Source organism: Lepus europaeus, unplaced genomic scaffold, assembly GCF_033115175.1.
Source record: "Lepus europaeus isolate LE1 unplaced genomic scaffold, mLepTim1.pri SCAFFOLD_28, whole genome shotgun sequence".
Taxonomy (NCBI): domain Eukaryota; kingdom Metazoa; phylum Chordata; class Mammalia; order Lagomorpha; family Leporidae; genus Lepus; species Lepus europaeus.
This window is the reverse complement of record NW_026909158.1, coordinates 6,816,945-6,844,749: the sequence shown is the minus strand read 5'-3', so window position 1 is coordinate 6,844,749 and position 27,805 is coordinate 6,816,945.

Genomic DNA, 27,805 nt, shown 5'->3' with positions numbered 1-27,805 from the left:
TGTGAAAGCCTCTGTGTTTGTGTTTTCTGGATATTATCGATGGACCTTATTGTTTTGAATGTTTTTATCAGGGAACATTTAATTTTCTGCCGTTGAAACACTAATTGGTTCATCATGGGGACACCAGCTGAACGTATTCATATGTTCTAGGGAAAAAGCTAGAGGAACTGCAGCAAACAAACATGATATTTCCGTTTGTAACGATGACATTTTATGCACTTACCTAAAGAAAAGATTTGCTTCTCTCCAAACTTTTTTTACTGTGTTTTTCCCAGTCCATTGCATACGAATTCCACACCACTTTGTCTGGATATGACTGGATGAAACCAGAAATATCTGATTTTGTTTTGGCTAACTCAATCCCAGACATTGCTACAGCCTCTGTGTTTGTGTTTTCTGGATATTATCCACAGGCTTTATTGTTTTTAATGTTTCTTATCGGGGAACATTTAATTTTGTTCTTGGATACATTAATTGGTTCCACATGGAGACACCAGATCTACACATTGGTATTCTCTAGGGAGAAAGCTAGAGGAACTGGAACAAACAAACATGATATTTCCGTTTGTATAAATGACATTTTTTGCACTTGCCTAACAAAAAGACTTTGCTATCCTCCAAAACCATTTTTACTGTGAAGTTCTCGGTCCATTGCATATGAATTATACACCCGTTTGTCCAGATATGACTGAATGAAACCAGAAATATCCTGTTCTCTTTTGGCTAACTTAATCTGAGATATTGCTACAGCCTCTGTATTGTGTATTCCTGATATTATCCACGCAGTTTATTGTTTTGAATGTTTTTTATTAGTGAACATTTAATTTTGTGCTTGGAAACACTAAATGATTCCACATGGAGACACCAGGTCTACACACCCATATTTTCTAGGGAGAATGCTAGAGGAACTGCGACGAAAAAACATGATATTTCTCTTTGTATAGATGACATTTTATGCACTTGCCTAATGAAAAGTCTTTGCTTTTCTCCAAAACCATTTGTACTCTGATTTTCTTGGTGCATTGCATACGAATTCCACAGAACTTTCTCGGCATATGACTGGATGAAAACAGAAATATCCGGTTGTGTTTTGTCTTACTCAATCTGAAATATTGTGAAAGCCTCTATGTTTGTGTTTTCTGGATATTATCAATGAACTTCATTGTTTTGAATGTTTTTTTTCAGGGAAAATTTAATTTTGTACCATAGAAACACTAATTGGTTCATCATGGGGACACCAGCTCTAACATTCGTATTTTCTAGGGAGAAAGCTCGAGGAACTGCGGCAAACAAACCTGATATTTCTGTTTGTATCGATGACATTTTATGCACTTGCCTAACGAAAAGACTTTGCTTTTCTCCAAAATGATTTTTACTGTGATTTTCTTGGTCCATTGCATATGAATTCCACACCAGTTTTCTGGGTATGACAGGATGAAACCAGAAATATCCGGTTGTGTTTTGGCTAACTCAGTCTGAAATATTATGAAAGCCTCTGTGTTTGTGTTTTCTGGATATTATCGATGGACTTTATTGTTTTGAATATTTTCATCAGGGAACATTTATTTTTATACCGCAGAAACACTAATTGGTTCATCACGGGGACACCAGCTCTATATATTCGTATTTTCTAGGGAGAAAGCTAGAGAAACTGCGGCCTACAAGCATGATATTTCTGTATGTATAGATGACATTTTATGCACATTCCTAACGAAAAGACTTTGCTTTTCTCCAAAACCAATTTTATTTTGATTTTCTCGGTCCATTGCATACAAATTCCACACTAGTTTGTCCGGATATGACTGGATGAAACTGGAAATATCCGGTTTTGTTTTCGCTAACTCAATCCCAGATATTGTTACCGCCTCTGAGTTTGTGTATCCCTGATATTATCCACAGACTTTATTGTTTTGAATGTTTTTAATCAAGGAACATTTAATTTTGTGCTGTGAAACACTGATTGTTTCCACATGGAGACACCAGATCTATATATTTGTATTTTCTAGGGAGAAAGCTAGAGGAACTGCGGCAAACAAACATGATATTTCTGTTTGTATAGATGACATTTTATGCACTTGCCTAAAGAAAAGACTTTGCTTTTCTCCAAAACCATTTGTACTGTGATTTTCTCGGTCCTTTGAATATGAATTCCACACCAGTTTGTCCGGATATGACTGGATGAAACTGGAAGTATGCGGTTTTGTTTTGGCTAACTCAATCCCAGATATTAATAAGGCCTCTGTGTTTCATTTTTCTGGATCCCTCAAGGGATTTTATTGTTTTGAATGCTTTTTATTTGGGAACATTTTATTTTGAGCTTCGATACTGTAATTGGTTCCACCTGGAGACACCAGCTGTACATACTCGTATTTTCTAGGGAGAAAGCTAGAGAAACTGCGGCCTACGAGCATATTTCTGTTTGTATCGATGACATTTTATGCACTTGCCTAACGAAAAGACTTTGCTTTTCTCCAAAACCAATTTTATTGTGATTTTCTCGGTCCATTGCATACGAATTCCACACCAGTTTTCTGGATATGAATGGATGAAATCGGATATATCCGGTTGTGTTTTCACTAACTCAATCCGAAATATTGTGAAAGCCTCTTTGTTTGTGTTTTCTGGATATTATCAACGGTTTTTATTGTTTTGAATGTTTTTTATTGGGGAACATTTTATTTTTAGCTAGCATACAGTAATTGATTCCACATGGATACACCAACTCTACACATTCGTATTTCCTAGGGAGAAAGCTAGAGGAACTGTGACAAACAAACATGAGATTTCTGTTTGTATAGCTAACATTTTATGCACTTGCCTAAGGAAAAGACTTTGCTTTTCTCCAAAACCATTTTTACAGTGATTTTCTCGGTCCATTGCATATGAATTCTACACCAGTTTACCGGATATGACTTGTGGAAACCGGAAATATCTAGTTTTGTTTTGGCTAACTCAATCCCAGATATTGCTACAACCTCTGAGTTTGTGTATTCCTAATATTATAAATGCACTTTATTGTTTTTAACGTTTTTTATCAGGGATCATTTAATTTGTGCTTGGAAACACTAATTGGTTCCACATGGAGACACTAGCTCTACACATTCTTATTTTCTTGGGAGAAAGCAAGACGAACTGCGGCAAACAATCATGATGTTTCTGTTTGTATAGATGACATTTTATGCACTTGCAAAACGAAAAGACTTTGCTTTTCTCCAAAACCAGTTTTACTGTGATTTTCTCAGTCCATTGCCTCTGAATTCCAAACGACTTTTTCCGGATATGACTGGATGAAACCGGAAATATCCGGTTTATTTTTGGCTAACTCGACCCGAAGTATTCTGAAAGCCTCTGTGTTAGTGTTTTCTGAATATTATCAACGGACTTTATTGTTTTGAATGTTTTTTATTGGAGAACATTTTATTTTGAGCTTGGATACAGTAATTGGTTCCATTTGGCGACACCAGCTCTACGTATTCGTATTTTCGAGGTAGAAAACTAGAGGAACTGCGGCAAACAAACCTGATATTTCTGTTTATATAGATGACATTTTATGCAGTTGCCTAATGAAAAGACTTTGCTTTTCTCCAAAACCATTTTTACTGTGATTTTCTCGGTCCATTGCATACGAATTCCACACCAGTTTGTAAGGATATGTCTGGATGAAACAAGAAATATCTGGTTTTGTTTTGGCTAACTCAATCCCAGATATTGCTACAGCCTCTCTGTATGTGCATTCCTGATATTATCCACAGAGTTTATTGTTTTGAATGTTTTTTATCAGGGAACATTTAATTTTGTGCTTCTAATTACTAATTCGTTCCACATGGAGACACCAGCTCCACACATTCCTATTTTCTAGGGAGAAAGCTAGAGGAACTGCGGCAAACAAACATGATGTTTCTGTTTGTGTAGATAACATTTTATGCAGTTGCCTAACGAAAAGACATTGCTTTTTCCAAAACCATTTTTAGAGTCATTTTCTGAGTCCATTGCATCCGATTTCCAAACGACTTTTTCTGGATATGATTGGATGAAACCGAAAATATCCGGTTGTGTTTTGGCTAACTCAAATCGAAATATTCCGAAAGCCTCTGTGTTTGTATTTTCTGGATATTATCAATGGACTATATTGTTTAGAATGTTTTTTTCAGGGAACATTCCATTTCTTACCGTAGAAAAACTAATTGGATCATCCTGGGGACACCAGCTCTATACATTCATATTTTCTAGGGAGAAATCAAGAGGAACTGTGGCAAACAAACACCATATTTCTGTTTGTATAGATCACATTTTATACAGTTGCCTAACGAAAAGACTTTGCTTCTCTCCAAAATCATTTTTACTGTTATTTTCTCGGTCCATTGCATACAAATTCCAAACCACTTTGTCTGGTATGACTGGATGAATCCTGAAATATCCGGTTGTGTTTTGGCTAACTCAATCCTAAATACTGTGAAAGCCTCTGTGTTTGTGTTTCTGGATATTATCGATGTACAATATTGTTTTGAATGTTTTCATTAGGGAATATATAATTTTCTACATTAGAAACACTAATAGGTTACACATGGGGACACGAGCTCTACACATTTGTATTTTCTAGGTAGAAAGCTAGAGGAACTGCAGCAAAAAAACATGATATTTTTGTTTGTATAGATGACATTTTATTCACTTGCCTAGCGAAAAGACTTTGCTTTTTTGCAAAACAATTTTTACTGTGATTTTCTTAGTCCATTGCATACGAATTGCACACCACTTTGTCCGGATATGACTGGATAAAAAGAGAAATATCCGGTTGTGTTTTGGCTAACTGAATCCGAAATATTGTGAAAGCCTCTGTGTTTGTGATTTCTGGATATTATCAACGGACTTTATTATTTTGAATGTTTTTATCAGGGAACATTTAATTTTGTGCTGCGAAAATACTAATTGGTTCCACATGGAGACACCATCTCTACACATTCGTATATTCTAGGGAGAAAGCTAGAGGAACTGCGGCAAACAAACATGATATTTCTGTTTGTATAGATGATATTTTATGCACTTGCCTAACGAAAAGACTTTGCTTTTCTCCACACCACTTTTCCTGTGATGCTCTCAGTCCATTGCATACGAATTCCACACCAGTTTGTCCGGATATGACTGGATGAAACCGAATATATCCAGTTGTGTTTTCGCTAACTCAATCCGAAATATTGTTGAAGCCTCTTTGTTTGTGTTTTCTGGATATTATCAATGGGTTTTATTGTTTTGAATGATTTTTATCGGGGAACATTTTATCTTTAGCTAGGATGCAGTAATTGGTTAGACATGGAGACACCAGCTCTACACATTCGTATTTTCTAGGTAGAACAGTAGAGGAACGGCGGCAAACAAACATGATATTTCTGTTTGTATAGATGACATTTTATGCACTTGCCTAACGAAAAGACTTTGCTTTTCTCCAAAACCATTTTTACTGTGATTTTCTCAGTCAATTGCATACGAATTCCACACCACTTTGTCCGGATATGTCTGGATGAAACCGGAATTATCCGGTTGCGTTTTGGCTAACTCAAACCGAAATATTGTGAAAGCCTCTGTGTTTGTGTTTTCTGGATATTATTTATGGACTTTATTGTTTTGAAGATTTGTATCAGGGAACATTTAATTTTGTACCATAGAAACACTAATTGTTTCATCATGGGAAAACCAGCTATACATATTAGTATTTTCTAGGGAGAAGGCAAGTGTATAAAACATCATCTACACAAACACAAATATCATGTTTGTTTGTCGCAGTTCCTCTAGCTTTCTCCTTAGAAAATAGGAATGTGTAGAGCTAGTGTCCCCATGATGAACCAATTAGTGTTTCTACGGTACAAAATAAATGTTCCCTGATAAAAATATTCAAACAATAAATTCCATCGATAATGTCCAAAAAACACAAACACAGAGGTTGTAGCAATATTTCGGATTTAGTTAGCCAAAACAAAACGGGATAATTCCAGTTTCATCCAGACATATCTGGACAAAGTGGTGGGAATTTGTATGCAATGGACCGAGAAAATCACAGTGAAAATGGTTTTGGAGAAAAGCAACGTATTTGCATTAGGCAAGTGCATAAAATGTCATCTATACAATTGGAAATATCATATTTGTTTGCGGTGGTTCCTCTAGCTTTCTCCCTAGAAAATACGAATGTGTGGAGCTGGTGTCCCCACGATGAACCAATTAGTGTTTCAACGGTACAAAATTAAATGTTCCCTGATAAAAACATGCAAAACAATAAAGTCCATTGATGACATCCATAAAACACAAACACAGAGGCTTTCACAATATTTCGCATTGAGTTAGGCAAAAGACAACCGGATATTTCTGGTTTCATCGAGGCATATCTGGACAAAGAGGTGTGGAATTCATATGCAATGAACCAAAAAAATCACAGTACAAATGGTTTTGGAGAAAAGCAAAGTCTTTCATTTTTACTGTGATTTTCTCGGTCCATTTCATACGAATTCCACAACAGTTTGTCCAGATATGACTGGATGGAACCGGAAATATCCGGTTGTGTTTTGGATAACTCAATCCCAGATATTTCTACAGCCTCTGTGTTTGTGTTTTCTGGATATTATCGATGGACTTTATTGTTTTGAAAGTTTTTTATCGGGGAACATTTTATTTTATGCTTGGAATCACTAATTGGTTCCTCATGGTGACACCAGCTCAACACATTCATATTTTCTAGGGAGAAAGCTAGAGGAACTGCGAAAAACTAACATGATATTTCTGTTTGTGTCGATCACATTTTATGCACTTGCCTAAGGAAAAGACTTTGCTTTTCTCCAAAACCATTTTCATTGTGATTTTCTCAGTCCATTGCATACGAATTCCAAACAACTTTTTCCGGATATGACTGGATGAAACCAGAAATATCTGGTTTTGTTTTGGCTAACTCAATCCGAAATATTTCTACAGCCACTGTGTTTGTTTTTTCTGGATATTATCGATGGACTTTATTGTTTTGAATATTTTTATCAGGGGACATTTATTTTTCTACCGTAGAAACACTAATTTGTTCATCATGGGGACACCAGCTCTACACATTCGTATTTTCTAGGGAGAAAGCTAGCGGAACTGCGGCAAACAAGCATGATATTTCTGTTTCTATAGATGACATTTTATGCACTTTCCTAATGAAAAGACTTTGCTTTTCTCCAAAACCATTTTTACTGTAATTTTCTAGGTCCATTGCATACCAATTTCACAATAGTTCACCGGATATGACGGGATGAAACCAGAAATATGCGGTTCTCTTTTGCCTAACTAAATCCGAAATATTGTGAAAGTCTCTGTGTTTGTGTTTTATGGATATTATCGAGGGACTTTATTGTTTTGAATGTTTTTATCAGGGAGCATTTAATTTTCTACCGTTGAAACACTAATTGGTTCATTGTGGGTACACCAGCTCCACACATTCATATTTTCTAGGGAGAAAGCTGGAGGAACTGCCGCAAACAAACATGATATTTGTGTATGTATAGATGACATTTTATGCACTTGCCTAACAAAAAGACTTTGCTTTTCTCCAAAACCACTTTTACTGTGATTTTCTCGGTCCATTGCATACGAATTCCACACAAGTTTGTCCGGAAATGACTAGATGATACCGGAATTATCCGGTTTTGTTTTGGCTAACTCTATCCCAGATATTGCTATAGCCTCTGTGTTTGTGTTTTCTGGATATTATCAATGGACTTAACTGTTTTGAATGTTTTTTATCAGGGAACACTATATTTTGAGCTTGGATACAGTAATTGGTTCCACATGGAGACACCAGTTCTGCACATTCAATTTTCTAGGGAGAAAGCTAGAGGATCTGCGGCAAACAAACATGATGTTTCTGTTTGTATCGATGACATTTTATGCAATTGCCTAATGAAAAGACTTTGGTATTCTCCAAAACCATTTTTACTGTGATTTTCTTGGTCCATTGCCTATGAATTCCACACAAGTTTGACCGGATATGCCTGGAAGAAACCGGAAATATCCGGTTGTGTTTTGGCTAACTCAATCCCAGATATTGCTACAGCTTCTGTGTTTGAGTTTTCTGGATATTATCGATGGACTTTATTGTTTTCAATGTTTTCACGGGGAACATTTTATTTTGAGCTTGGATACAGTAATTGGTTCCACATGGAGATACCAGCTCTACATATTTGTATTTTCTAGGGAGAAAGCTAGAGGAACTGCGGCCAACAAACATGATATTTCTGTTTGTGTAGATGACATTTTATGCACTTGCCTAACGAAAAGACTTTGCTTTTCTCCAAAACCATTTTACTGTAATTTACTCGGTCCATTGCATACGAATTCCACACCAGTTTGTCCGGGAATGACTGGATGATACCGGAACTATCCCGTGTTGTTTTGGCTAACTCGATCCCAGATATTGTTGCAGCCTCTGTGTTTGTTTTTTCTGGATATTATCAATGGACTTTATTTTTTTGAATGTTTTTTATCATGGAACATTATATTTTGAGCTTGGATACAGTAATTGGTTCCACATGGAGACTTCAGCTCTATGTATTCGTATTTTCGAGGTAGAAAAATAGAGGAACTGCAGCAAACAAACATGATATTTCTGTTTGTGTAGATGACATTTTGCACTTGCCTAAAGAAAAGACTTTGCTTTTCTCCACAACCATTTTTACTGTGATTTTCTCGGTCCATTGCATAGGAATTCAACACCTCTTTGTCCGGATGTGACTGGATGAAAACAGAAATACCCGGTTTTGTTTTGGCTAACTCAATGCAAAATATTGTGAAAGCCTCTGTGTTTGTGTTTTCTGGATATTATCGATGCACTTTATTGTTTTGAATGTTTTTATCAAGGAACATTTAATTTTGTTCTTGGAAACACTAATTGGTTCATCATGGGGACACCATCTCTACATATTCATATTTTTAGGGAGAAAGCTAGAGGAAATGTGGCAAACAAAAATTATATTTCTGTTTGTATAGATGACAATTTATGCACTTGCCTAATGAAATGACTTTGCTTTTCTGCAAAACCATTTTTACTGTGATTTTCTTCGTCCATTGCATAAGAATTCCACTTCACTTATTCCGGATATGACTGGATGAAAACAGAAATATCCGCTTTTGTTTTACCTAACTCAATTCGAAATATTGTGAAAGCCTCTGTGTTTGTGTTTTCTGGATATTATCAGTGGACTTTATTGATTTGAACATTTTTATCAGGGAACATTTTATTTTGATCTTGGAAACACTTATTGGTTCCACATGGAGACACCAGCTCTACACATTCGTATTTTCTAGGGAGAAAGCTAGAGGAACTGCAGCAAACTAACCTGATATTTCCGGTTGTATCGATGACATTTTATGCACTTGCCTAACGAAAAGACTTTGGTATTCTCCAAAACCATTTGTGCTATGATTTTCTCGGTCCATTGCATATGAATTCCACACCAGTTTGACCAGATATGACTGGATGAAACCGGAAATATCCGGTTGTGTTTTGGCATACTCAATGCCAGATATTGCTAGAGCATCTGTGTTTGTGTTTTCTGGATAATATCAATGGACTTTATTGTTTTGAAGGTTTTTTATAGGGTAACATTTAATTTTGTACCGTTGAAACACTAATTGATTCCACATGGAGACACCAATTCTACACATTCTTATTTTCTAGGGAGAAAGCTAGAGGAACTGTGGCAAACAAACATGATATTTGTGTTTGTGTAGATGACGTTTTATGCACTTATTGGTTCATCATGGGGACACCAGCTCTACACATTTGTATTTTCTAGGGAGAAAGCTAGAGGAACTGCGAAAAACTAACCTGATATTTCTGTTTGTATAGGTGACATTTTATGCACTTGCCTAATGAAAAGTCTTTGCTGTACTCTCAAACCATTTTTACTGTGATTTTCTCAGTCCATTGCATATGAATTCCACACCAGTTTGTCCGGACATGACTGGATGAAACCAGAAATATCCGGTGTTTTTGGCTAACTCAATCCGAAATATTGCTACAGCCTCTGTGTTTCTGTTTTCTGGATATTATCGGTGGACTTTATTGATTTGAACATTTTTATCAGGGATAATTTAATTTTGTACCATTAAAACATTAATTGGTTCTTCATGGGGATAACAGCTCTACACATTCGTATTTTCTAGGGAGAAAACTAGAGGAACTGCGGCCAACACACATGATATTTCTGTTTGTATAGATGACATTTTATGCACTTGCCAAACGAAAATACGTTGCTTTCTCCAAAATCATTTTTACTGTGATTTTTTTGGTCCATTGAAATGAATTCCACACCACTTTGTCCAGATATGACTGGATGGAACCGGAAATATCCGGTTGTGTTTTGGCTAACTCAATCCCAGATATTGCTACAGCATCTGTGTTTGTGTTTTCTGGATCTTATTGATGGGCTTTATTGTTTTGAATGTTTTTTATCGGGGAACATTTAATTTTGTACCGTTGAAACACAAACTGGTTCCACATGGAGACACCAGCTCTACATTTTCGTATTTTCTAGGGAGAAAGCTAGAGGAACTGCGGCAAACAAACATGATATTTCTGTTTGTATAGATGACATTTTATGCACTTGCCTAACGAAAAGACTTTGTTTTTCTCCAAAACCATTTTTACGCAGATTTTCTCAGCGCATTGCATATGAATTCCACACCACTTTGTCCGGATATGACTGGATGAAACCAGAAATATCCGGTTGTGTTTTGGCTAACTCAATCAGAAATATTGTGAAAGCTTCTGTGTTTGTGTTATCTGATATTATCGATGGACTTTATACTTGTGAATTTTTTATCGGGGATTATTTTATTTTGATCTTTGATACAGTAATAGGTTATACACAGAGACACTAGCTCTACGCATTCATATTTTCTAGGGAGAAAGCAAGAGGAACAGCGACAAACAAACATGATATTTCTGTTTGTACAATGACATTTTATGAATTGCCTAACGAAATGACTGATTTTCTCCAAAACCATTTTTACTCTGATTTTCTCGGTCCATTGCATACGAATTACAAACGACTTTTTCCGGATATGACTGGATGAAACCAGAAATATACGGTTGTGTTTTGGCTAACTTAATGTGAAATATGCTTAAAGTTTCTTTTTTTTTCTGGATATTATCGATGCACTTAATTGTTTTGAATGTTTTTATCAGGGAACATTTAATTTTGTACCATTGAATCACGAATTGCTTCATCTTGGGGACACCAGCTCTACACATTCGTACTTTCTAGGGAGAAAGCTCGAGGAACTGCAGCAAACAAACATGATATTTCTGTTTGTATAGATGACATTTTATGCACTTGCCTAATGAAAAGACTTTGCTTTTCTCCAAAACCATTTGTACTGTGATTTTCTCGGTCCATTGCATACGAATTCCACACCAGTTTGTCTGGATATGACTGGATGAAACCGGAAGTATCCGGTTGTGTTTTGCCTAACTCAATTCGAAATATTGTGAATGCCTCTGTGTTTGTGTATTCCTGATATTATCCAAGGACTTTATTGTTTTGAATGTCTGTATCAGGGAACATTTTATTTTGTGCTGTGAAAGACTAATTGGTTCCACATGGAGACAGCACCTCTGCACATTCGCATTTTCTAGGGAGAAAGCTAGAGGAACTGTGGCAAACAAACATGATATTTCTGTTTGTGTAGATGACATTTTATGCACTTGCCAAACGTAAAGACTTTGCTTTTCTTCAAAACCATTTTTACTGTGATTTTCTCGGTCCATTGCATACGAATTGCATACCAGTTTGTCTGGATATTACTGCATGAAACCGGCAATATGCGGTTTTCTTTTGGCTAGCTCAATCCCAGATATTGCTACAGCCTCTGTGTTTGTGTTTTCTGGATATTATCAATGGAGTTAATTGTTTTGAATGTTTTTTTTTATCAGGGAATATTTAATTTTGTTCTTGGAATCATTAATTGCTTCATCATGGGGACACCAGCTCTACACATTCGTATTTTCTAGGGAGAAAGCTAGAGGAACTGCGGCAAACAAACATTATATTTATGTTTTTGTAGATGAAATTTTATGCACTTGCCTAATGAAAAGACTTTGGTGTTCTCCAAAACCATTTTTACTGTGATTTTCTCGGTCCATTGCATACGAAATCCACACCAGTTTGTCCACATATGACTGGATGAAACCAGAAATATCCGGTTTTCTTTTGGCTAACTAAATCGCAGATATTGCTACTACCTCTGTGTTTGTCTTTTCTGGGTATCATCAACAGACTTCATTGTTTTGAATGCTTTTAATCGGAGAAAATTTAATTTTGAGCTTGGATACAGTAATTGGTTCCACATGGAGACACCAACTCTACACATTTGTATTTTCTAGGTAGAAAACTAGAGGAAATGGGACAAACAAACATGATATTTCTGTTTGTATAGATGACATTTTATGCACTTGCCTAACGAAAAGACTTTCCTTTTCTCCAAAACCATTTTACTGTGATTTTCTCGGTCCATTGCATAGGAAATCCACACGAGTATGTCCGGTTGACTAAATGAAAACCGAAATATCCGGTTTTGTTTTGGCTAACTCAATCCCAGATATTTCTAAAATCTCTTAGTTTGTGTTTTCTGGATATTGTCAACAGACTTTATTGATTTGAATGTTTTTTATCAGGGAACATTTAATTTTGTGCTACGACACACAAATTGGTTCAAATGGAGACACCAACTCTACACATTCATACTTTCTATGGAAAAAGCTAGAGGAACAGCAGCAAACAAACATGATATTTCTGTTTGTATCGATGACATTTAAGCACTTCCCTAACAATCCGAAATATTGTGACAGCCTCTGTGTTTGTGTTTTCTGGATATTATTGATGGACTTTATTGTTTTGAATATTTTTATAAGGGAACATTTCATTTTGTACCGTAGAAGCACCAATTGGTTCATCATGGTGACACCAGCTCTACACATTCTTATTTTCTATGGAGAAAGCTAGAGGAATTGCGGCAAACAAACATGATATTTCTTTTTGTATAGATGACATTTTATGCACTTGCCTAACGAAAAGACTTTGCTTTTCTCCAATCCATTTTTACTGTGATTTTCTCGGTCCATTGCATACGAATTCCACACCAGTTTGTCTGGATGTGACTGGATGAACCGGAAATATCCAGTTTAGTTTTGGCTAACTCAATCACAGATATTGCTACAACTCTGTGTTTGTGTATTCCTGATATTATCCACGGACTTTATTGTTCTGAATGTTTTTTATCAGGGAACATTTTATTTTGTACCGTAGAAACACTGATTGGTTCCACATGGAGACACCAGGTCTACACATTCGTATTTTCTAGGGAGAAAGCTAGAGGAACTGTGACAAACAAACATGATATTTCTGTTTCTATAGATGACATTTTATGCACTTGCCTAACCAAAAACTTTGCTTTACTCCAAAACAATTTTTGCTGTGATTTTCTCGGTCCATTGCATATGAATTCTACACTATTTTGTCCGGATATGACTGGATGAAACCAGAAATATCCGGTTGTGTTTTGGCTAACTCAATCCGAAATATTGTGAAAGCCTCTGTGTTTGTGTTTTCAGGATATTATTGATGGACTTTATTGTTTTGAATGTTTTTATCAGGGAACATTTAATTTTGTACCGTAGAAACACTAATTGATTCATCATGGGGACACCAGCTCTACACATTCGTATTTTCTAGGGAGAAAGCTAGAGCAACTGCGGCAAACAAATATGATATTTCTGTTTGTATAGATGACATTTTATGCACTTGCCTAACGAAAAGACTTTGCTTTTCTCCAAAAGAATTTTTACGCAGATTTTCTCAGCGCATTGCTTATGAATTCCACACCACTTTGTCCGGATATGACTGGATGAAACTAGAAATATCCGGTTTTGTTTTGGCTAAGTCAATCACATATATTGTGAAAGCTTCTGTGTTTGTGTTTTCTGATAATATCGATGGACTTTATAGTTTTGAATTTTTTTATCGGGGATTATTTTATTTTGAGCTTTGATACAGTAATAGGTTATACACGGAGACACTAGCTCTACACATTCATATTTTCTAGGGAGAAAGCAAGAGGAACAGCGGCAAACAAACATGATATTTCTGTTTGTATAGATGACATTTTATGCACTTGCCTAATGAAAAGACTGCTTTTCTCCAAAACCATTTTTACTCTGATTTTCTCGGTCCATTGCATACGAATTACACACCAGTTCTCCGGATATGACTGCATGAAACCATAAATATCTTGTTTTCTTTGGCTAACTCAATCCGAAATATTGCTACAATCTCTGTGATTGTGTATTCCTGATATTATCCACGGTCTTTACTTTTTGTATTTTTTTTTCAGGGAACATTTTAGTTTGTGCTTGTAAATACTAATTGGTTCCACATGGAGACACCAGCTCCACACATTCTTATTTTCTACGGAGAAAGCTAGAGGAACTGCGGCACACAAACATAATATTTCTGTTTGTATCGATGACATTTTATGCACTTGCCTAATGAAAGAGTTGGCTTTTCTCCAAAACCATTTTTACTGTGATTTTCTCGGTCCATTGCATACGAATTCCAAACTAGTTTGTCCGGATATGACTGGATGAAACCAGAAATATCTGGTTGTGTTTTGGCTAACTCAATCCGAAATATTGTGAAAGTTTCTGTGTTTGTGTTTTCTGGATATTTTCTATGGACTTTATTGTTTTGAATATTTTCATCAGGGTGCCGTGGACCGGCTCTCGCGGAGTCACCAGACCGAGGGAGAACGAGGGGACGAAGGGCCAGGAGAAACAGGAATCAGCGGGGAAATGACAGACAGACACACACACTTTTTTGAGTATGCTGCTGCTGCAGTTTTCTGCCTGCAGTTTATTGGGGGGAAAACCAGAGTTTATATAGGGAAGCTTACATTGCTGAAGACAAAAGAAATTCCAAGATTACAAAAACTTGTTAAGGCTAATGGGGTTACATGATTAACTTTACAAGGGACACAGGGAGACATTGTGGTGATGATTCGCAGTCCTACTTTTAAGAAAAGGTAAAGGTCAGGTTACTAGCTAACCTCTCATTAGGAGAAAACCTGGGACAGGGGAGTTATCAGATGGTGGTGCTTGTTAGCCCAAGTCCCATATATCACCTATGTAAGATTGAATGTAGCTTTCTCATCCCCATGCTGCCTAAACCTTCTGATAACCCGGAACCTAAATCACACCTCAGCTCTCTAAAGCTCACACCTCAGCTCCCTTTGTTTTATCTTGTCTAGGGTGTGCTGTTTCTTGTCAGTGTTTAATGCCTCCTCGTAAATTGCCCTAATGACTGGTGGGCCAAAGTCTAAAGTGTTTTTTGTTGATTTTTGTGAAATGCTTATTGGCACTACTTGACTCCCTTGTTTCTAATCATGGTGCACCTGTCCTGACGCACTACGTGGCATAACTACTAAATACAAAATCACTATTAATGTTGAGACACATTGCTTTATTAACCAGCAGTAATTAGGTCTTCCACTTCTTGTTGAGCCGAGAGCCTTTACGACCGCTGGCTACACAGAAACCGCTGAGGCTACACTCCACAAAGTTCTTGCCTCGTCCCTGCAGCCGTGGACCCCCGATGCAACAAAAGTTTGCTACGCAGGTGTTACAACAGCTGTGGGTGCAGCAGCTCCTCCCTTTTTATTTTTAAAACGAAGTTCGAAGACCTCCTGCTGGACATCCTGCAATGAGCTAAATAGAAGCTTTAAGCGGCACACAAACATCATATTTCTGTTAGTATAGTTGACATTTTATGCACTTGCCTAACGAAAAGACTTTTCTTTTGACCAGAACCATTTTTACTGTGATTTTCTCCGTCCATTGCATACGAATTCAACACCAGTTTGTCCAGACATGACTGGATGAAACCGGAAATATCCGATTTTGTTCTGGCTAATTTAATCCCAGATATTGCTAGGGCCTCTGTGTTTGTGGTTTCTGGATATTATCGATGGACTTCATTGTTTTGAAGGTTTTTATCAGGGAACATTTAATTTTGTACCGTTGAAACACTAATTGGTTCATCAGGGGGACACCAGCTTTACGATTTTGTATTTTCTACGGAGAAATCTAGAGGAACTGCGAAAAACAAACATGATATCTCTGTTTGTATCGATGATATTTTATCTACCTACCTAATGAAAAGACTTTGCTTTTCTCCAAAACCATTTTTACTGTGATTTTCTCGGTCCATTACATATGAATTCCACACCAGTTTGTCCGGATATGACTGGATGAAATCGGAAATATCCGGTTTTGTGTTGGCTAACTCAATCTCAGATATTGTTACCGCCTCTGTGTTTGTGTATTCCTAATATTATCCACAGACTTTATTGTTTTGAATATTCTTTATCAGGGAACATTTAATTTTTTGCTATGAAACACTGATTGGTTCCACATGCAGACACCAGCTCTACACATTCGTATTTTTTCAGGGAGAAACCTAGAGGAACTTAGGCAAACAAACATGATATTTCTGTTTCTATAGATGACATTTTATGCACTAGCCTAACGAAAAGACTTTGCTTTTCTCCAAAACCATTTTTACTGTGATTTTCTCGGTCCATTGCATATGAATTCCACACCAGTTTTTCCGGATATGACTGGATTAAACAAGAAATATCCGGTTGTGTTTTTGCTAACTCAATCCGAAATATTGTGAAAGCTTCTGTGTTTTTGTTTTCTGGATATTATCCTTGGATTTTATTGTTTTGAATTTTTTTAATCGGGGAACATTTATTATGAGCTAGGATACAGTAATTGGTTCCACATGGAGACCCTAGCTCTACATATTCCTATTTTCTAGGGAGAAAGCTAGAGGAACAGCGGCAATCAAACATGATATTTCTGTTTGTACCGATGACATTTTATGCACTTGCTTAATGAAAAGACATTGCTTTTCTCCAAAACCATGTGTACTGTGATTTTCTCAGTCCATTACATACGAATTCCACACCACTTTGTCCGGATATGCCTCGATGAAACCAGAAATATCCGCTTTTGTTTTGGATAACTCAATCCCAGATATTGCTACAGCCTCTGTGTTTGTGAATTCCTGATATTATCCACAGACTTTATTGATTTGAATGTTCTTTATCAGGGAACATTTAATTTTGTACTGTTGAAACAATAATTGTTTCCACATGGAGACACCAGCTCTACACATTCGTATTTTCCAGGATGAAAGCTAGAGCAACTGCGGCAAACAAACATGATATTTCTGTTTGTATAGATGACATTTTATGCACTTGCCTAACAAAAACACTTTGCCTTTCTCCAAAACCATTTTTGTTGTGATTTTCTCCCTCCATTGAATACGAATTCCACACCAGTTTGTCCAGATATGACTTGATGAAACCGGAAATATCTGGTTTTGTTTTGGTTAACTCAATGTGAAATATTGTAAAAGCCTCCGTGTTTGTGTATTCCTGATATTATCCACAGACTTTATTGTTTTGAATGTTCTTTATCAGGGAACATTTAATTTTGTACCGTTGAAACACTAATTGTTTCCACATGGAGACACCTGCTCTACTCATTCGTATTTTCTAGGGTGAAAGCTAGAGGAACTGCGGCAAACAAACATGATATTTCTGTTTGTATCGATGACATTTTATGCACTTGCCTAATGAAAAGACTTTGATTTTCTCCAAAACCCTTTTTACTGTGATTTTCTCGGTAAGTTGCATACGAAATCCACACCAGTTTCTCCGGATATGACTGGATGAAACGGGGAATATCCGGTTGTTTTTTGGCTAACTCAATCCGAAATATAATGAAAGCTTCTGTGTTTGTGTTTTCTGGATATTATCGTTGGACTTTATTGTTTTGAATGTTTTTAACAGGGAAAATTTATTTTTGTACTGTAGAAACACTAATTGGTTCATCATGGAGACACCAGCTCTACACATTCGTATATTCTAGGGAGAAAGCTAGAGGAACTGCGGCAAACAAACATGATACTTCTGTTTGTATAGATGACATTTTATGCACTTGCCTAACGTAAATACTTTGCTTTTCTCCAAAACCATTCTTACTGTGACTTTTTCAGTCGACTGCATACGATTTCCCCACCATTTTTCCGGATATGACTGGATGAAACCTGAAATATCTAGTTGTGTTTTGGCTAACTAAATCCCAGATAATGTTACAGCCTCTGTGTTTGTGTATTCCTGATATTATCCACAGAATTGATTGTTTTGAATATTTTTTATCAGGGAACATTTAATTGTGTGCTGCCAAACACTAATGGTTTCCACATGGATTCACCAGCTCTACACATTCATATTTTCTAGGGAGAAAGCTAGAAGAACTGCGAGAAACAAACATGATATTTCTGTTTGTATAGATGACATTTTATGCACTTGCTTAACGAAAAGACTGCTTTTCTCCAAAACCATTTTCACTTAGTTTTCTCAGTCCATTGCATATGAGTTCCACACCAGTTTGTCCGGATATGACTGTATGAAACCAGAAATATCCGGTTGTGTTTTAGCTAACTCAGTCCGAAATACTGTGAAAGCCAATTTGTTTGTGTTTTCTAGATATTATCGATGGACTTTATTGTTTTGAATGTTTTTATCAGGGAACATTTAATTTTGTACCATTGAAACACTAATTGGTTCATCATGAGTACACCAGCTCTACACATTTGTATTTTCTAGGGAGAAAGCTAGAGGAACTTCATCAAACAAACATATTTCTGTTTGTATCGATGACATTTTATGCACTTGCCTAACGAAAAGACTTTGCTTTCCTCCAAAACCATTTCTACTGTGATTTTCTCGGTCCATTGCATACGAATTCCACACCAGTATGTCCGAATATGACTGGATGAAACCGGAAATATCCGGTTTTGTTTTGGCTAACTCAATCCCAGATATTGCTACAGCCTCTCTGTTTGCTTTTTCTACATTCTATCAATGGACTTTATTGTTTTGAATGCTTTTTATCGGGGAACATTTTATGTTGAGCTTGGATACAGTAATTAGTTCCACATGGAGACACCAGCTCTACATATTCGTATTTTCTAGGGAGAAAGCTAGAGGAACTGCGGCAAACAAACATGATATTTCTGTTTGTATCGATGACATTTTATGCACTTGCCTAACGAAAAGACTTTGCTTTTCTCCAAAACAATTTGTACTGTGATTTTCTTGGTCCATTGCATACGAATTCCACACGAGTTTGTCCGGATATGACTGGATGAGACCAGAAATATCCGGTTGTGTTTTGGCTAACCCAATCCGACCTATTCCTACAGACTCTGTGTATGCGTTTTCTGGATATTATCGAGGGACTTTATTGTTTTGAATATTTTTATTAGGGAACATTTCATGTTGTACTGTCGAAACATTAATTGGTTCCTCATGGGAACACCAGCTCTACACATTCGTATTTTCTAGGGAGAAAACTAGAGGACCTGCGGCAAACAAACATGATATTTCTGTTGGTATAGATGACATTTTATGCACTTGTCTAACGAAAAGACTTTGCTTTTCTCCAAAACCATTTCTACTGTGCTTTTCTCAGTCCATTGCATATAAATTCCAAACCACTTTGTCTGGATATGACTGGATGTAACCAGAAATATCCGGTTTTGTTTTGGCTAACTCAATCCGAAATATTGCTACGGCCTCTGTGTTTGTGTTTTGTGGGTATTATCGAGGGACTTTATTGTTTTGAATGTTTTATCAGGGAACATTTTATTTTGAGGTTGGATACAGTAATTTGTTCCACATGAAGAAACCAGCTCTACACATTTGTATTTTGTAGGGAGAAAGCTTGAGGAACTGCGGCAAACAAACATGATATTTCTGTTTGTATACATGCCATTTTATGCACTTGCCTAATGAAAAGACTTTGCTTTTCTCCAAAACCCTTTTTACTGTGATTTTCTCGGTCCATTGCACACGAAATCCACACCACTTTGTCCGGATATGACTGGATGAAACCAGAAATATCCGTTTTTGTTTTGGCTAACTCAATCCCAGATATTGCTACAGCCTCTGTGTTTGTGTTTTCCGGATATTATCCATGGACTTTATTGTTTTGAATATTTTATATCAGGGAACATTTAATTTTGTGCTTGGAAACACTAATTTTTTTTTGACAGGCAGAGTGGACAGTGAGAGAGAGAGACAGAGAGAAAGGTCTTCCTTTTGCCGTTGGTTCACCCTCCAATGGCTGCCGCGGTAACGCGCTGCGGCCGGCGCACCGCGCTGTTCCGATGGCAGGAGCCAGGTGCTTCTCCTGGTCTCCCATGGGGTGCAGGACCCCAAGGACTTGGGCCATCCTCCACTGCACTCCCTAGCCACAGCAGAGAGCTGGCCTGGAAGAGGGGCAACCGGACAGGATCGGTGCCCCGACCGGGACTAGAACCCGGTGTGCCGGTGCCGCAAGGCTGAGGATTAGCCTGTTGAGCCACGGCGCCGGCCGGAAACACTAATTAGTTCTACATGCAGACACCAGCTCTACACATTCGTATTTTCTAGGGAGAAAGCTAGAGGAACTGCGGCAAACAAACATGATATTTCTGTTTGTGTAGATGACATTTTATGCACTTGCCTAACGAAAAGACTTTGCTTTTCTCCAAAACCATGTTTACTGTGATTTCCTCAGTCCATTGCACACGAAATCCCCACCACTTTGTCCGGATATGACTGGATGAAACCAGAAATATCCAGCTGTGTTTTGGGTAACTCAATCCCACATATTGCTACAGACTCTGTGTTTGTGTATTCCTGATATTATCCACGGTCTTTATTGTTTTGAATGTTTTTTATCAAGGAATATTTAATTTTGTGAGTGAAAACACTAATTGTTTCCACATGGAGACACCAGCTCTACACATTCGTATTTTCTAGGGGCAAAGCTAGAGGAACTGCGGCAAAGAAACATGATATTTCTGTTTGTATAGATGACATTTTATGCACTTGCCTAATAAAAAAACTTTGCTTTTCTCCAAACCATTTTTACTGTGATTTTCTCGGTCCATTGCATAAGAATTCCACACCACTTTGTCCGGATATGACTGGATGAAACCAGAAATATTCGGTTGTGTTTTGGCTAACTCAATCCCAGATATTGCTACAGCCTCTGTGTTTGCGTATTCCTGATATTATCCACGGACTTTATTGTTTTGAATGTTTTTATCAGGGAACATTTAATTTTGTGCTTGAAAACACTAATTGTTTCCACATGGAGATACCAGCTCTACGTATTTGTATTTTCAAGAGAATGCTAGAGGAACTGCGGCAAACAAACATCATATTTCTGTTTGTAAAGATGATATTTTATCTATTCCCTAATGAAAAGACTTTGCTTTTCTCCAAAACCATTTTTACTGTGATTTTCTCGGTCCATTGCATATGAATTCCAAAGCACTTTGTTCGGATATGACTAGATGAAACCAGAAATATCCAGTTGTGTTTTGGCTAACTAATTCCGAAATATTGTGAAGCCACTGTGTTTGTGTTTGCTGGATATTATCGTTGGACTATATTGTTTTGAATGTTTTTATCAGGACATTTAATTTTGTACTGTTGAAACACTAATTGTTCCACATGGGGACATCAGTTCTACACATTCGTATTTTCTAAGCATAAAGCTAGAGAAACTGTGAAAAACAAACATGATATTTTTGTATGTATAGATGACATTTCATGCACTTGACTAACGAAAAGACTTTGCTTTTCTCCAAAACCGTTTTTGCTGTGATTTTCTCGTTCCATTGCATCCGAATTCCACACCAGTTTGTCTGGATACGACTGGATGAAACCGGAAATATCCGGTTGTGTTTTGGCTAACTGAAACCCAGATATTGCTGCAGCCTCTGTATTTGTCTTTTCTGGATATTATCAATGGGCTTTATTGTTTTGGATGTTTATTATCAGGGAACATTTAATTTTGTTCATGGATAGAGTAATTGGTTCCACATGGAGACACCAGCTCTACACATTCGTATTTTCTAGGGAGAATGCTAGAGGAAGTGTGGCAAACAAACATGATATTTCTGTTTCTATAGATGACATTTTATGCACATGCCTAACGAAAAGACTTTCTTTTCTCCAAAACCATTTTCACTGTGATTTTCTTCGTCCATTGCATACGATTTCCACACCAGTTTGTCCGGATATGACTGGATGAAAATAGAAATATCCGGTTTTGTTTTGATAACTCAATCCCAGATATTTCTACAGCCTCTGTATTGTGTTTTCTGGATATTATCGATGGACTTTATTGTTTTGAATGTTTTTTATAGGGGAACATTTTATTTTGAGATACGATACATTAATTGTTTCCACATGGAGACACCAGCTCTACTTATCCATATTTTCTAGGGAGAAAGCTAGAGGAAATATGGAAAACAAACATGATATTTCTATTTGTATAGATGACATTATATGCCCTCGCCTAACAAAAAACTTTGCTTTTCTCCAAAACCATTTTTACTGTGAATTTCTCGGTCCATTGCATACAAATTCCACACCAGTTTGTCCGGATATTATTGGATGAAACCGGAAATATCCAGTTGTATTTTGTCTAACTCAATCTGAGATATTGCTACAGCCTCTGTGTTTGTGTATTCCTGATATTATCCACGGACGTTATTGTTTTCAATGTTTTTTTTTTAGGGAACATTTAATTTTGTGCTTGGAAACAATAATTGGTTCATCATGGGGACACCAGCTCTACACATTCGTATTTTCTAGGGAGAAAGCTAGAGGAACTGCTGCAAACATACATGATATTTCTGTTTCTATCGAAGATATTTTATGCACTTGCCTAAAAAACGACTTTGCTTTTCTCTAAAATCATTTTTACTGTGATTTTCTTGGTCCATTGCATCTGAAATCCACACCAGTTTGTCTGGATATGACTGGATGAAACCGGAAATATACGGTTTTGTTTTGGCTAACTCAATCCCAGATATTGCTACAGCCTGTGTGTTTGTGTTTTCTGGAAATTATCCACAGACTTTATTGTTTTGAATGTTTTTTATCAGGAAACATTTAATTGTGTGCTAGGTAACACTAATTATCCCAGATATTGCTACAGTCCCTGTGTTTGTGTTTTCTGGATATTATAGATGGACTTTATTGTTCTGAATGTTTTTATCAGGCAACATTTAATTTTGTACCGTTGAATCACAAATTGGTTCATCATGGCGACACCACCTCTACACATTCGTACTTTCTCGGGAAAAAGCTAGAGGAACAGCGGCAAACAAACATGATATTTCTGTTTGTATCGATGGCATTTTATGCACTTGCCTAAAGAAAAGACTTTGCTTTTCTCCAAAACCATTTGTACTGTGATTTTCTCGGTCCATTGCACATTTATTCCACAGGAGTTTGTCCGGTATGACTGGATGAAACAGGAAATATCCGATTTTGTTTTGGCTAACTCAATCCCAGATATTGCTACATCCTCTATATTTGTTATTTCTGGATAATTTCAATGGACTTTGTTCTTTTCAATGCTTTTTATCGGGGAATATTTTATTGTGAGCTTCAATACAGTAATTCGTTTCACATGGAGACACCAGTTCCTCCTATTCGTATTTTCTAGGGAAAAAGCTAGAGGAACTGAGGCAAACATGATATTTCTGTTTGAATAGAAGACATTTTATGCACTTGCCTAATGAAAAGACTTTGCTTTTCTCCAAAACCATTTTTATTGTGATTTTCTCGGTGCATTGCATACGAATTCCACTGGAGTATGTCTGGATATGTCTGGATGAAACCAGAAATATCCGGTTCTGTTTTGGCTAACTCAATCCCAGATATTGGTACAACCTCTGTGTTTGTTTTTTCTGGATACTATCAATGGACTTTATTGTTTTGAATGTTTTTATCAGGGAATATTTAATTTTGTCCCATTGAAACACTAATTGGTTCATCATGGCGACACCACCTCTACACATTCGTACTTTCTCGGGAGAAAGCTAGAGGAACTGCGGCAAACAAACATGATATTTCTGTTTGTATCGATGGCATTTTATGCACTTGCCTAAAGAAAAGACTTTGCTTTTCTCCAAAACCATTTGTACTGTGATTTTCTCGGTCCATTGCACATTTATTCCACAGGAGTTTGTCCGGTATGACTGGATGAAACAGGAAATATCCGATTTTGTTTTGGCTAACTCAATCCCAGATATTGCTACATCCTCTATATTTGTTATTTCTGGATAATTTCAATGGACTTTGTTCTTTTCAATGCTTTTTATCGGGGAATATTTTATTGTGAGCTTCAATACAGTAATTCGTTTCACATGGAGACACCAGTTCCTCCTATTCGTATTTTCTAGGGAAAAAGCTAGAGGAACTGAGGCAAACATGATATTTCTGTTTGAATAGAAGACATTTTATGCACTTGCCTAATGAAAAGACTTTGCTTTTCTCCAAAACCATTTTTATTGTGATTTTCTCGGTGCATTGCATACGAATTCCACTGGAGTATGTCTGGATATGTCTGGATGAAACCAGAAATATCCGGTTCTGTTTTGGCTAACTCAATCCCAGATATTGGTACAACCTCTGTGTTTGTTTTTTCTGGATACTATCAATGGACTTTATTGTTTTGAATGTTTTTAATCAGGGAATATTTAATTTTGTCCCATTGAAACACTAATTGGTTCATCATGGCGACACCACCTCTACACATTCGTACTTTCTCGGGAGAAAGCTAGAGGAACTGCGGCAAACAAACACGATATTTCTGTTTGTATCGATGACATTTTATGCACTTGCTTAACGAAAAGACTTTGCTTTTCTCCAAAACCATTTGTACTGTGATTTTCTCGGTCCATTGCATACGAATTCCGAACCACTTCGTCCGGATATGACTTGATGAAACCGGAAATATCCGGTTGTGTTTTGGCTAACTCAATCCGAAATATTGCTACAGTCTCTGTATTGTGTTTTCTAAATATTATCGATGGACTTTATTGTTTTGAATGTTTTTATCAGGGAACATTTAATTTTGTACCATTGAAACACTAATTGGTTCATCATGAGTACACCAGCTCTACACATTTGTATTTTCTAGGGAGAAAGCTAGAAGAACTTCATCAAACAAACATATTTCTGTTTGTATCGATGACATTTTATGCACTTGCCTAACGAAAAGACTTTGCTTTCCTCCAAAACCATTTCTACTGTGATTTTCTCGGTCCATTGCATACGAATTCCACACCAGTATGTCCGAATATGACTGGATGAAACCGGAAATATCCGGTTTTGTTTTGGCTAACTCAATCCCAGATATTGCTACAGCCTCTCTGTTTCCTTTTTCTACATTCTATCAATGGACTTTATTGTTTTGAATGCTTTTTATCGGGGAACATTTTATGTTGAGCTTGGATACAGTAATTGGTTCCACATGGAGACACCAGCTCTACATATTCGTATTTTCTAGGGAGAAAGCTAGAGGAACTGCGGCAAACAAACATGATATTTCTGTTTGTATCGATGACATTTTATGCACTTGTCTAACGAAAAGACTTTGCTTTTCTCCAAAACAATTTGTACTGTGATTTTCTTGGTCCATTGCATACGAATTCCACACAAGTTTGTCCGGATATGACTGGATGAGACCAGAAATATCCGGTTGTGTTTTGGCTAACCCAATCCGACCTATTCCTACAGACTCTGTGTATGCGTTTTCTGGATATTATCGAGGGACTTTATTGTTTTGAATATTTTTATTAGGGAACATTTCATGTTGTACTGTCGAAACATTAATTGGTTCCTCATGGGAACACCAGCTCTACACATTCGTATTTTCTAGGGAGAAAACTAGAGGACCTGCGGCAAACAAACATGATATTTCTGTTGGTATAGATGACATTTTATGCACTTGTCTAATGAAAAGACTTTGCTTTTCTCCAAAACCATTTCTACTGTGCTTTTCTCAGTCCATTGCATATAAATTCCAAACCACTTTGTCTGGATATGACTGGATGTAACCAGAAATATCCGGTTTTGTTTTGGCTAACTCAATCCGAAATATTGCTACGGCCTCTGTGTTTGTGTTTTGTGGGTATTATCGAGGGACTTTATTGTTTTGAATGTTTTATCAGGGAACATTTTATTTTGAGGTTGGATACAGTAATTTGTTCCACATGAAGAAACCAGCTCTACACATTTGTATTTTGTAGGGAGAAAGCTTGAGGAACTGCGGCAAACAAACATGATATTTCTGTTTGTATACATGCCATTTTATGCACTTGCCTAATGAAAAGACTTTGCTTTTCTCCAAAACCCTTTTTACTGTGATTTTCTCGGTCCATTGCACACGAAATCCACACCACTTTGTCCGGATATGACTGGATGAAACCAGAAATATCCGTTTTTGTTTTGGCTAACTCAATCCCAGATATTGCTACAGCCTCTGTGTTTGTGTTTTCCGGATATTATCCATGGACTTTATTGTTTTGAATATTTTATATCAGGGAACATTTAATTTTGTGCTTGGAAACACTAATTTTTTTTGACAGGCAGAGTGGACAGTGAGAGAGAGAGACAGAGAGAAAGGTCTTCCTTTTGCCGTTGGTTCACCCTCCAATGGCTGCCGCGGTAACGCGCTGCGGCCGGCGCACCGCGCTGTTCCGATGGCAGGAGCCAGGTGCTTCTCCTGGTCTCCCATGGGGTGCAGGACCCCAAGGACTTGGGCCATCCTCCACTGCACTCCCTAGCCACAGCAGAGAGCTGGCCTGGAAGAGGGGCAACCGGACAGGATCGGTGCCCCGACCGGGACTAGAACCCGGTGTGCCGGTGCCGCAAGGCTGAGGATTAGCCTGTTGAGCCACGGCGCCGGCCGGAAACACTAATTAGTTCTACATGCAGACACCAGCTCTACACATTCGTATTTTCTAGGGAGAAAGCTAGAGGAACTGCGGCAAACAAACATGATATTTCTGTTTGTATAGATGACATTTTATGCACTTGCCTAACGAAAAGACTTTGCTTTTCTCCAAAACCATGTTTACTGTGATTTCCTCAGTCCATTGCACACGAAATCCCCACCACTTTGTCCGGATATGACTGGATGAAACCAGAAATATCCAGCTGTGTTTTGGGTAACTCAATCCCACATATTGCTACAGACTCTGTGTTTGTGTATTCCTGATATTATCCACGGTCTTTATTGTTTTGAATGTTTTTTATCAAGGAATATTTAATTTTGTGAGTGAAAACACTAATTGTTTCCACATGGAGACACCAGCTCTACACATTCGTATTTTCTAGGGGCAAAGCTAGAGGAACTGCGGCAAAGAAACATGATATTTCTGTTTGTATAGATGACATTTTATGCACTTGCCTAATAAAAAAACTTTGCTTTTCTCCAAACCATTTTTACTGTGATTTTCTCGGTCCATTGCATAAGAATTCCACACCACTTTGTCCGGATATGACTGGATGAAACCAGAAATATTCGGTTGTGTTTTGGCTAACTCAATCCCAGATATTGCTACAGCCTCTGTGTTTGCGTATTCCTGATATTATCCACGGACTTTATTGTTTTGAATGTTTTTATCAGGGAACATTTAATTTTGTGCTTGAAAACACTAATTGTTTCCACATGGAGATACCAGCTCTACGTATTTGTATTTTCAAGGAGAATGCTAGAGGAACTGCGGCAAACAAACATCATATTTCTGTTTGTAAAGATGATATTTTATCTATTCCCTAATGAAAAGACTTTGCTTTTCTCCAA